Source organism: Danio rerio, chromosome 1 (assembly GCF_049306965.1).
Source record: "Danio rerio strain Tuebingen ecotype United States chromosome 1, GRCz12tu, whole genome shotgun sequence".
NCBI classification, from domain to species: Eukaryota; Metazoa; Chordata; class Actinopteri; order Cypriniformes; family Danionidae; genus Danio; species Danio rerio.
The window spans coordinates 52542501-52555840 of NC_133176.1; the positions used below are offsets into that span (position 1 = coordinate 52542501).

Sequence of the window (13340 nt, forward strand, 5' to 3'; positions counted from 1 at the left end):
AAATCCAGTGATTCAGTATCCAAGCAGATCCCATTTAGCGGTGTAATGACGCACGGCTCATGAATCTTCTGCTGTCTGACATGTTGAGGCCCAAACCTCATAATTAACCCGTCTGCCAGAAGATGCACTTGGGTTTTAAGGGTGATTTGCTGTCATTTCCTTTTCGGTTTTGTTTAATGCTAAATGCCTGGGGATATATTTAGTCCAGAATCAGATTTCCATTCGTTAATCCTTTTGTGTTACTGTTATTATTATCATCTTTATCATTAGCTTGATAGCCTAGCAAGGGGCGATTATAGGATTTTTGTTTTAGGGGGGCTAAATTAGAGATAAATAGCTAGGAGGGGGTTAGCGATAAAAGAGATAAAAGTTATTTGTGTGTGTGTGGGGGGGGGGGGGGCGGCTTAGAGAGAGAGTTGGCTCAACTTATAAAACATGAATTATTTTGAGTTTTACTTATTTAGAAAAGTAAAAAAAAAATGTAAGTGAAGTTTTTAACTGACTCCATTAAGTTTAGCTAACTAAAGGGAAGTTTAAAAACTGACTCCATTAAGTTTAGATAACTAAAGTGAATATTTTAAACTGACTCCATTAAGTTTAGCTAACTAAAGGGAATATTTTAAACTGACTCCATTAAGTTTAGCTAACTAAAGGGAATATTTTAAACTGACTCCATTAAGTTTAGCTAACTAAAGTGAATATTTTAAAGTGACTCCATTAAGTTTAGCTAACTAAAATGAAGTTTTAAAACTGACTCCATTAAGTTTAGCTAACTAACGTGATTTTTTTTAACTGACTCCATTAAGTTTAGCTAACTAAAGGGAATATTTTAAACTGACTTCATTAAGTTTAGCTAACTAAAGTGACATTTTTAAAACTGAATCTAATGGTTTTAGGCCATGTCCATATGTACACTGGTATTTTTATAAACTGAGTTTTCCCTGCTTTCGTTTTTTTTATCTGTCTACGTGAAAACGCAAAAACACACTGTAATGGATGTAATGGGCATGTTGAACGAAGAGGTGTTGATAATGATACTTTCATACTGAGTTTATCAAACGGAAATTAGGTATATATCACAAGTTAATTACATTACGTGACTACAGGGGCAGATTACCATCCCATGGTTGAACAATACGGAATACGCAATTCATTTCCCCCGAATGCGCAGAATTTGCCTCATTCTCGTCTTCAGTGTTTAGAGTGTAATTCACCCTGGCCGAAGTTTTCAGAAAGTTGTGGTTTCAGTCACCTAATGCTGTGTTTTCGTGTGGACAAACAGCCAAACCACTAAAAAAGAGTGTGGTTTTGAAAAAAGCCCTGTTCATGTGTACAGGGTCTTAGCAAACTAAAGTGAGGATTTCAAAACTTTATTTTGCTAAACTTATTGTTTTAGTTAGCTGAACTTTTCCAAATAAGCACAACTCAAAAATGTCCATAGAAATTTTAGACAGACTTGATTTTTTTGTGTGTTTGTCTTCAACTTAATTAGCAAGCTATGTTTTTTTTTCTCTCAAAATCTAATATCTGTCATCATTATTTAAATCTTTGTTTTTTTTTTCAAACCTGTACCTTGCGAAATGTAAATTTGTATGTCTTGTTTTACTGAAAAATGTAAATAATTGATGATGTTTATATATTTGCTATATATGGAAATGATGCTATTGGAAGTATTATTCACTTTAAATTAAGTTTTGAATTGTTTTTGGGTTTAAGTTTAAACTTGATTAATTTTGATAGCTTTTTATTCTCAGTATCTTCGTTTTTAATTTCAAGTAAAAGCATGTTGATTTAAAGGGGGCTGTATGTAAACCTTTCATTTACAAACCACCTTTCATTGCCAAAAGATTTCATCATTTAAGGGAAACCACATGGAATGTTTGTGGCAACGTCCACCAGTGATCGTTGGTGCAAGATTCAAAGGATGCTATGAGAAAGCATGATGAGTAAGTTGTTGTTTTGACATTCTTCTTTTCTACATAATGGATGAAGCAAAAGACAGAATGCAGAGAGAGCACGTGTCCTTAATTGCAGTAATTGTCACTTCCACTGTATGCTCCATTTTGTTTTCACAAGACTAGTTTCTTGAAGAAACACGATGCTGAAGACTGGAGTAATGATGCTGAAAATCCTGCTTCACATAATGCATCACATAATAAATTACATTTTAAAAATATATTTAAATAGAAAACAGTTCATTTAAATTAAAGTAGAATTTTGCATTATTTCTGTTTTATTGTAATGTAATCTTGTAATATTAAAGTCCCTATAAAGGCTGATTTATACTTCTGTGTCAAGTGCACACGTATGATCTGGTGCAGCCTTCACATTGTCACATAGCCCTCGCCATGTCTGATGCCGACGCTGATGCACAACTCTCGAAAAATGGAACTACACGTCGCAACAATGTGTAGCGCAAGTTCTGTGATTGGTCAGCTTGGTAGCTGTGATTAGTGTGGGCGGTGCTGATAGCCGCAAGCCCGATGGAGCGAGTGTTTACAAGTGTCGAGTCCTGTAAAGGAGCTCCGTATGGAAACTTTAGTTTTGAGTTTACCGTATGATTAATGTTGTTGCATGTCCCCAGTTCTCGCCTCTGAATGAGCGAGTTTTAGCTACTTTTACATTAAGGTAGCATTCAGAAAAAAAACAAAACACCCACAAAGAAACTCAGGAACATAGCCTACTGCCAGCTAGCATTTCGAAAGTGTTATTGCAGAGCAACACAAACAGCATGCAGAAGTATAAATGCACAGCTATGCGCAAGGCAGACAAAGTGGGTCACACCAATCACTCAAGGCAAAAGTATAATCCAGCCTTAAGTCAAGTCATTTTACTCGGCGGCCATCTTTTAAATGCCTCTCAGGCATTCTGACTGCATGGGAAAACATCAAATTCTCCAAAACTGTTTACCAGGCTTACGATTACATTACATATTTGGAATCACCAATAAAATTAAACAACAACCATCTCATTAGTTTCATTTCGAAATCATTAATTCGGAATCATTCAAATCAAATCTGCATATTTTCAAGTTGCCTGGCTAATGTGCAGTCGAAAGGAACAAGATCACGACACCAACCTCATTTATGACCGTGTTACATGTGATCATCTTCTGAATAATGCTTCATCAGATCGCACACGTCTTCTGAAGTAATTCACAACTTGGTCTTGATGACGTATCTCCTCCAGGAATGACAGCAACTCTTTGTTTACATGTTTTCAGGCGTTCAGGTAGTTGCTGTCATGTGATGTGCATTTTAAAGGATGAACTTACCTCATGTCAAATAAGTTTAGTTTCTAAACATTCGAATCAAACAAAATCTGCAGTTTTTCAGGTTGCCTCAGTTAATGCGCATGCTCACTCAAAAGTAACGAGATCACGACACCAACCTCACCAATGACCGTGTTACACATAATCATCCTCTGAATAATGTCTGATCACACTAGTCTTCTAAAGTAAACTTTGTCTTAATTTTTTTTTCTCTTAAAATGAAATGTCTGTCATCATTATTTAAATCTTAGTTTGTTTTAAACCTGTTCATTGCAAAACATGTAAGTTTCTATGTCTTGTTTGACTGAAACAGTCTCAAATGAATATATGATATATGATATATATACTGTATATATATATATATATATATATATATATATATATATATATATATATATATATATATATATATATATATGGAAGTAATGCCATCGGTAGTAGTATTCACTTTGAATTAAGTTTTGAATTGTTCTTGATTTTAAGTATAAACTTGCTTAATTTTGATCGCTTACTGGGCTTTTTCAAAATATGTTTGTATACTATTTTTATATTATAGTTGGGTCATCTAAAAGCAAAAATTTCACGCCTTTTGTTAAATATATTTTTCATGTCTGTGAAGAAAGTATTTGCAGAAATTTCAATGTGTTTGTTGACTACAAAACCTGTCATAAAAGCACACGTCTGGTCCAAGCTCATCGCCTCGAGAATTATCAGTCTATAGCGATTGATGATTGGCTCCTGTCCTGGAGGGCAGGACTCAATATTGTACTCAATAGTCTTTGATATGTAATCTTGGAGAGCAGAAGCTTTTCAAAACACTTAAACACTATGCAAATCATCCATCATTGTGTATTATACAATACACAAATTTTCCATTTAAAATCCAGCAGGTAATAAAACATTTGTCTATTATAGGAAGATGTGGTGTGCTGCAGTTAAAGATCTAAACTGGTTCGGTAAAACGTGTTCAGTTAAGGTAGATGATTTTTTTTAGCTTTATACAGGATGTGCCTGTTAAATGAATGATTAGGAGAAAAATGCATTGCTCAGTTATAGGCATAGGTCACCTAAAAAATTCAAATGTGCTGTTAATATATTCACCCTATGGCTGACCAAAATGTAAGACTCCTTTTTCTTTAGTAGAACAATAAACCATACTGAAACTGTGGTCTGTGGTGATTCATATACAGGCGAAAACAAAATTAATATCCCATGGAGCTAATCGATGTTTTATTTCGATGAGTTTATTTAGCAAATGTAAATTTTTTGGGTGAACCATCCCTTTAATTGTTCTGTTAGGTTGAATAGTTTGAGATAATAAGTAGTTATAAGACTTGTACATATCATAGCTGGCCTAATTGCATAGGTAGACACATCTGTTACTTTAAAAACTCCTACTTTTCTGCAGTGTCACTCTGAAACCAGCAAAAAAACAACACTGCAAATAAGATCAAGATTCCCAGAACGTGAATGGAAAAGGAAAGTAAGTCAGAGCCACATTATAATCAGGGTCTGGGAAGCCTGACATCCATCAGACATACTCAGGAAGTCATGATCAACTCACTCGTCCAGTATGCAGGATGGTTTTCTCTGTGTGGCCCAAAAATCCCCTTACAGAAATCCTCAAGAACTTGTGTATATTGGCTGATAATATTAAAACTGTAGAAGTATAAAGACAACAGAACGTTTTGTTGAGCATTTAGCACAGCAAGCAACTTGCTGTTCCCCTTCGGTTGGGGAACTTCAGTGCCATGAATGGGAGGATTCGGATCAGAAGCCGCTTATCTGGAGAGTATTGAACGGGCCAATGAATGAAATTAATTGGCAGCGTAAGCTTGCGCAGGTGTGCGACATCTGCAATTATCTCAGCATATAAGCACACCTGAAGCCAGCAGACGCCATCCTTTTCGCTTCAGATCCTTTCTGAGTGAGTCGATGAGGGTTCCTCTTGCTGATCAGCACTTCAGAGCGAACGAGTGTGTCTCCCGGTCCAGAGTGGGTCTTCGCGGTGGCAGACGGTCGAGCTGGGTTACTCCCTTGCCTGCGGTTCTTTGGGTCCGGTCCTCCAGAGCGGTGCGTATAGTTGCAACTTTCCTAAAAGAGCAACACAGTCGTGCAGCACGTCCTTTTCAGGATGGCGCTCCGACTGTGCGTTTCTGGATGCGGGGGTTTCCTGTCTCCGGATGATGGACACGATCACTGCATTGCATGTTTGGGGGTCCAGCATGTTAATGCGGTGCTCGCGGGCGGTTCATGTCGTCATTGCGATGCCATGACCGTTGCACAGCTAAGATCGCGGCTAACTTTCGCAAGAGAGCGAGCCACCCCAGTTGCCTCCTGTTCTAAAAAAGCAGCGGGCGCTCGGGCAGATCTGAGGGTTTCAGCGGGAGCTAATCCGCCGCCCACGGGCTCGCGGACCTCTCGCTCCTCACGGCGCTCCATCCAAGCTTCGGGTGGTGAGAGTGATCCGTCTAACCAGATGGTAGCTCTCACACTCGCTGACACCGGAGATCAGATGTCCTCCGCGGCATCGGAGGGTGGGCTTTCACTGTCCGACGAAGATCCGGACCCGCTCGCCCCCTCCGGGCAGGTGAGCGCTGTCAAATCGGATCCTGAAGCGGACATGTTAGCCGTGCTTTCCCGGGCTGCTTCGGCCGTGGGGTTGGAGATGGTTTATCCCCCAGCTCCGCGGCCGGACCGACTAGATGGGTGCTACGTAGAGGACCAGAAGGCGAAGCCTTCGAAGCCTCTCGTCCCCTTCTTCCCGGAAGTGCACAGTAGGCTCACGCAGTCCTGGAGGGCACCTTTCTCTGCCCGTGCTGCGAGTGCCTCCGCCCTCACCGCCCTTGACGGCGGAGCTGCCAGGGGGTATGAGGCGATCCCGTCAGTGGAGCGCGCTATCGCGGTCAGTCTTTGTCCGCGCGGCGCCTCTACGTGGCGGGGTTTGCCCCGCCTCCCGTCCAAAGCCTGTAGGTTGTCTGCCTCCCTCGGAGCCAGAGCTTATAAGGCTGCGGGCCAGGCTGCTTCTGCTTTGCACGCGATGGCCACCTACCAGCGCTACCAAGCGCAGGCGCTGGCCGAGCTGCACGAGGGCGGGTCCAACCCAAGCTTATTACATGAGCTGCGCACCGCGACCGACTATGCTCTTCGGACTACTAAGTCCGCCGCGTGTGCGCTGGGGAGGACGATGTCCACACTTGTGGTTCAGGAACGCCACCTCTGGCTAAACCTGGCCGATATGCGCGACGTTGACAAAGTTCGCTTTCTTGACTCGCCCATATCCCAGGCTGGCCTGTTCGGCGACACCGTCGGTGAATTCACCCAGGAATTCAAGGCGGTGAAAGAGCAGTCGGATGCGATGGGCAATGTCATCTATCGGCGTGGCCGTAAGCCCGCTCCGCCCGCCGAGCCATCCACCTCCGCTGTTCCTCGCCGAGGGCGCCCGCCAACGAGTGCTGCCCCGCCTGCGCCTCCGGCCAAGCGGGCGCGGCGTTCACCTCGAAAGCAGGCAGCCCCTCCTGCCCAGGGCGCCGTTAAGTCCGGTAAACGGACCGCGAAGCGTCCCTGAGACAGGCCATCCGGAGAAGAGGAAACTTGCTCTTTCCCCGCTGGAGGGCGGGGCCCCGATAACAACGGTACTTTTCAGTGCCACCAAAACATCAGTAAAAGAGCACTTTTTCCCTTCCCCGGATGTGACTGCACGAGTTCTGCCAGTCCGGGACGCGCTGCCTTCCGGCTCGCAGACTCTACGTGCTTCGCCAGTGGCTCACGAGCGCTGGGGGGACGGTCTCCCTTCCCTCAGCCCTCCAGCCCCCTCTCCGGAGTCAGGGTGCGGAGCCAGAGCGAATCGCTCTCCTCCAGCTTTTCCGCGGGACCCTCGTGCTTCCCGGATCAGCACACCCACTCCGCGCTGCCCCACCGCTGGTACGTCAGCGATTGTAGCGATGACTCCATTAGCGAGGGCTCTGCCTGCCTGGTTAGCGCGGGCCAGCCCCTCGCGGTGGCTCATACGCACAATCAGACTCGGTTACGCGATTCAGTTCGCGAAACGGCCCCCCAAGTTTACGGGCGTGTATTTCTCCAGGGTCAACCCCCTGTCCGCCCCTGTCTTGCGAGAGGAGATTGCTGCCCTCCTGACGAAGGGTGCAATCGAGCCGGTTCCTCCAGCCGAGATGGAGAGTGGGTTTTACAGCCCATACTTCATCGTACCCAAAAAGAGCGGTGGGTCACGGCCAATCCTAGATCTGCGCGTTTTGAACCGCTGTCTGCACAAGCTGCCGTTCAGAATGCTCACGCAGAGGCGCATTCTCCAATGCGTTCGTCCTCGGGATTGGTTTGCAGCCATAGACCTGAAGGACGCGTATTTCCATGTCTCCATTCTTCCACGCCACCGCCAATTTCTGCGGTTTGCGTTCGAGGGTCGAGCGTGGCAGTACAAGGTCCTCCCCTTCGGGCTCTCTCTGTCTCCGCGGGTCTTCACCAAACTCGCGGAGGGTGCCCTAGCGCCCCTTCGGCTCGCGGGCATTCGCATACTCGGTTATCTCGACGACTGGCTGATTTTAGCCCACTCGCGGGAGCAATTGATTATGCACAGGGACGAGGTGCTTCGGCATCTCCGCCTACTGGGGCTTCAGGTCAACCGAGAAAAGAGCAAACTCGCCCCCGTGCAGAGGATTTCTTTTCTCGGGATGGAGCTGGACTCGATCACCATGGTAGCGCACCTCTCCGAGGAACGCGCTCGCCTGTTGCTGAACTGTCTGAGGGAGCTCGACAGCAAACTAGTGGTCCCACTGAAGTTCTTTCAGAGGCTCCTGGGGCATATGGCATCCGCAGCCGCCGTCACGCCGCTCGGGTTGCTCCATATGAGACCACTTCAGCACTGGCTTCACGATCGGGTCCCCAGACGCGCATGGCACGCGGGCACACACCGGGTCTCGGTTACTGCGCTGTGTCGCCGCGCCCTCAGCCCTTGGAACGACCCCTCGTTCCTACAGGCCGGTGTGCCTCTGGGACAGGCGTCCAGCCATGTTGTTGTTTCAACAGACGCTTCCAACACGGGTTGGGGGGCCGTGTGTCGCGGGCATGCGGCTGCGGGCCTCTGGAAGGGTGCCCAGCTGCATTGGCATATCAATCGCCTAGAGCTGTTGGCAGTGTTCCTCGCTCTCCACCGCTTTTTACCGGTGCTGGAGCGGCAACACGTGCTGGTCAGGACGGACAGTACGGCGGCGGCGGTGTATATCAACCGCATGGGGGGTATGCGCTCTCGCCGCATGTCTCAGCTCGCCCGCCGTCTGCTCCTCTGGAGTCACCCGCGGCTGAAATCGCTGCGCCATTCACGTCCCAGGCACGCTCAATCGTGCAGCCGATGCGCTCTCACGACAGCTGTTACGCCCTGGAGAATGGAGACTCCACCCCGAGTCTGTTCAGCTGATATGGGCGCGATTCGGGGAGGCCCAGATCGATCTGTTTGCTTCCCCCGAGAACGCTCACTGCCAGTTGTTTTTTTCCCTGACCGAGGGCTCTCTCGGCACGGATGCACTGGCCCACAGCTGGCCTCGGGGCATGCGCAAGTATGCGTTTCCCCCAGTGAGCCTGCTCGCGCAGTTTCTGTGCAAGGTCAGGGAGGACGAGGAACAGGTTCTGCTAGTTGCGCCCCTTTGGCCCAACCGGACCTGGATATCAGAGCTCTCACTCCTCGCGACGGCCCTCCCCTGGCGGATCCCTTTGAGAGAGGACCTACTCTCTCAGGGACAGGGCACCATCTGGCACCCTCGCCCCGATCTTTGGAACCTCCACGTGTGGTCCCTAGACGCGAGGAAGACTTAGGTAACCTACCGACTGCGGTGGTTAATACCATCACTCAGGCTAGAGCCCCCTCCACGAGGCGCGCCTACGCCCTGAAGTGGAGTCTATTCACTGAATGGTGCGTCTCTCGCAGAGAAGACCCCCGAAATTGCCAGATTAGTGTTGTGCTCTCTTTCCTTCAAGAGAAGTTGGACAGCAGGCTGTCGCCCTCCACTCTCAAGGTTTACGTGGCCGCCATCTCCGCTTATCATAGCGCGGTAGCTGGCGGCACCGTGGGAAAGCATAACCTGGTCATCCAGTTCCTTAGGGGTGCTAGGCGAATTAATCCATCTCGCCCCCCTCTCATGCCCTCTTGGGATCTCGCCCTCGTTCTCACGAGTCTGCGATCCGATCCCTTTGAGCCACTCGAATCAGTATCTCTAAGATTTCTGTCCCTGAAGACAGCTCTGCTGGTTGCGTTGGCCTCCATCAAGAGGGTCGGGGACCTGGAGGCATTTTCGGTCAGTGACTCGTGCCTGGAATTCGGGCCGGATTACTCTCACGTTATCCTGAGACCCCGCCCCGGTTATGTGCCCAAGGTTCCTACCACCCCCTTTAGAGATCAGGTAGTGAACCTGCAAGCGCTGCCCCCGGAGGAGGCAGACCCAGCCCTTTCTTTACTTTGTCCAGTTCGCGCTCTGCGCATTTATGTGGACCGTACTCAGAATTTTAGATCATCTGAGCAGCTCTTTGTCTGTTATGGCGGTCGGCAGCAGGGAAGTGCCGTATCGAAACAAAGATTATCCCACTGGATTGTGGATGCCATTTCACTCGCTTATTCGAGTCGAGGTCAGCCGTGTCCCCCGGGAGTACGTGCACACTCCACTCGGAGCGTTGCATCCTCTTGGGCGCGTGCACGCGGCGCCTCTCTAACAGACATCTGTAGAGCTGCGGGCTGGGCGACACCCAACACATTTGCAAGGTTTTACAATCTGCGAGTGGAGCCGGTTTCCTCAAGGGTATTAGGTAACCCTTTGGTGATTGAGGAGACAACTCGGTAGGGTGTTGAAACACGCTTGCTGCGCCATTCTCCCTAACACGGAGGTACGTGTGCCTTTTTTATCTGTCAGTAAAGTTCCCCGTCAGGTGAGCCCTGCAGATTCCTCCGTGGCCCCCAGCACTGACTCAGCGGAGGAGTCACTTGCTGGCCCACTACGTTGTAGGTCTGCCCGCTGGTCAGCCCGCGTTTTGGGTATAGGTGCCTGCTATGCGTGATCCCCACTAGGCGATCCCATATGCTTATTCCGCCACGGTTAAGTCCCCCCCTGGGCGGACCCGTGTCTTCCCTCTCCGCTAACCACTCTTTGCTATGCGTACTCCCCCTTTTTAGGGCTAGTCCATAGGTAAATTCTGCCATCTATCCCCCCCTTGGGTAACGGATGGCCTCCGCAGCGTCCTCCCTATCGGGATTGCACGCTTCCCAACGTACTGTCGTATTTCCTAGAATTATCTAGATGCTCACGACTTCCCAAAAAATATATCTAAATCCGTAAAACTTCTGTTGAAGTAGGATAAATTAGGGCCAGGGACACGTTGGAGGACCGCGCCCCCCATGATGTGGGTGCGTCACGCTTGCTTGACTATCTCCTCATCGGGGGTGTTGGTAAGGTGCAGTCATTATGGCGCTTTCCATATTCTCCCATTCATGGCACTGAAGTTCCCCAACCGAAGGGGAACGTTCGAGGTTACAGAAGTAACCCTTCGTTCCCCGAGGAGGGGAACGGAAGTGCCATATTCCGTCGCCATAATGACTGTCCCTTAGCTGTTTGAAAGTCTCTTCAGCTTAAAAGGATGGCGTCTGCTGGCTTCAGGTGTGCTTATATGCTGAGATAATTGCAGATGTCGCACACCTGCGCAAGCTTACGCTGCCAATTAATTTCATTCATTGGCCCGTTCAATACTCTCCAGATAAGCGGCTTCTGATCCGAATCCTCCCATTCATGGCACTTCCGTTCCCCTCCTCGGGGAACGAAGGGTTACTTCTGTAACCTCGAACGTTCTATCTACTCTTGGAACTGAGTGCTCTTAACATTAATTAGCATTGCTTGCTAACATCTTTCTATCACGTTTTGATATTTTGCTAATAATAATTATAGTGACTTACTAAAACATCTGTATAATGTTTTATTAATATGAATTAACATTGCTTGCTAACATCTTTCTAGCATGTTTTAATACTGTGATAATTTGAATAAACATTGCTTGCCAGCTTGTTTTAATATTTTGCTAAAATGAATTAACATGACTGACTAACAATTTTCTAGCGTATTTTAATATTTCTTTATAATTTTAGCTAATATTGTTTGCTAACAACTTTCTAGCATGGTTTAATATTTTGATCAGATAAACTAACAATGCTTGTTAACATGTTTCTGCAATGTTTAATATTTTGCTAATATAAATTAACATGACTTGCTAACATCTTTCTATCATGTTTTAATGTCTCTTTATAGTTGTAACTAATGTTGTTTGCTAACATCTTGCTGGCATGTTTTAATATTTTGGTCATTTAAATCAATATAGCTTTGCATATTAACACAATGATATGTTGCTAGCATGCACAAATTAACATGTTTTCTAGCATTTTCTAACATTTTTGAAGTTAGCATAAAGCAATCAGTCTTTCCTTTTCTCTCATTTTGGAGTACAAAGGGCCACAGAGGAGTTTATTGTGAAATAACTTGGCTGTCTAACTGTTCTCTCTGCTCTTGGAACTTTCTGTTCTGTGACTTTAACGTTAATCAACATGACATGCTAACATGTTTCTAGATTTGTTTTAATATTTCGCTAATTAATTAAAATTAGGTTACTAACATGTTTGTAGCATGATTTAATATTTTGATTATGTAAATTAACATGACTTGCTAACATATTTCTAGCATGTTTTAAAATTTTGATCAGTTGAACTAATATTACATGCTAACATGTTTCTGGAATGTTTAATATTTTGCTAATGCAAATTATCATGACTAGCTAACATCTTTCTAGCATGTTTTAATGTTTTTTTTTTTATAATTTTAACTAATATTGTTTGCTAGCATCTTTTAATATTTAGATCAGTTAAACTAACATTGCTTGCTAACATGTTTTGGGCATGTTTATTATTTTGCAAATATAAATTAAGATGACTCGCTAATAACTTTCTGGCGTGTTTTAATGTTTTTTTTATAGTTTTAGCTAATATTGTTTGCCAACATCTTTTTTAGCATGTTTTAATGTTTCTTTATATTTTTTAGCTAATGTTGTTTGCTAACATCTTTCTAGCATGTTTTCAAATTTTTTATCATTTCAATTAGCATTACTTGCTAACATCTTTCTAGCATGTGTTAATATATTTTATAATCTTAATTAGCATTGCTTGGTTACATCTTTCTAGCATGTTTTAATCATTTCATAATTTAAATCAACATTGCTTGCTAGCATGTTTCTAGCATGTTTTATTATTTCCCTAATATGAATTAACATGATTTACTAACATGTTTGTAACATGTTTTTTTATTTTTATTTTGATGATATTAACGCGACTTGCTAACATCTTTCTAGCATGTTTTAATGTTGTGATTATTTGCATCAATATGCTTGCTAACATCTTTCTAGCATGTTTTACTGTTGTGCTAATATGAATTGACATGACTAGCTAACATCTAGCTAGCATGTTTTAATATTTATTTATAATTTGAATTAATTTTGTTTGCTAACATTTTTCTAGCATGTATAATATTTTGCTAATATAAATTAACATGACTTGCTAAAATGTTTGTAACATGTTTAACTATTTTGCTAACCTAAATGAACATGTTGTAAGCATATTTCTGTTGTGCTCATATTGTTTGCATAATTTAAAATTCTGCTAGCATGCGTTACCACATGGTCAGCCTGTTGTATCATTTTGCTAATATGAATATGTTGTTAACATCTTATTAGCATGAATTAACATTTTTCTAGCATTCTTACTAAACTAATAATGCAAATTACAATGTTACAGACATATCTCTAGTTGACATACTCTATTGTTAGCAGGAATTATAATGTTGTTAACATGTTTTTAGAATGCGGTTAGCATGTCATACCACATAGCTAACATGTTTTAACAATTTGATAACATGAATTAGCACTTTTTGAGTATGTGTATCATATTATTAGCATGAATTATCATGTTGCTCAAATGTTTCTAGCATGAATGAGCATGCTGCTAACGTGCATTTAGCATCCTTGGCATATTATA

General features: G+C 44.5%; 1 protein-coding gene across 1 annotated transcript in view; it reads right to left on the minus strand.

Annotated features, from left to right (window-relative positions):
• Positions 1-13340, minus strand: part of gsk3bb (glycogen synthase kinase 3 beta, genome duplicate b) — an 834817-nt gene that overhangs the window by 654265 nt on the left and 167212 nt on the right. The gene's annotated exons all lie outside the window — the stretch shown is intronic.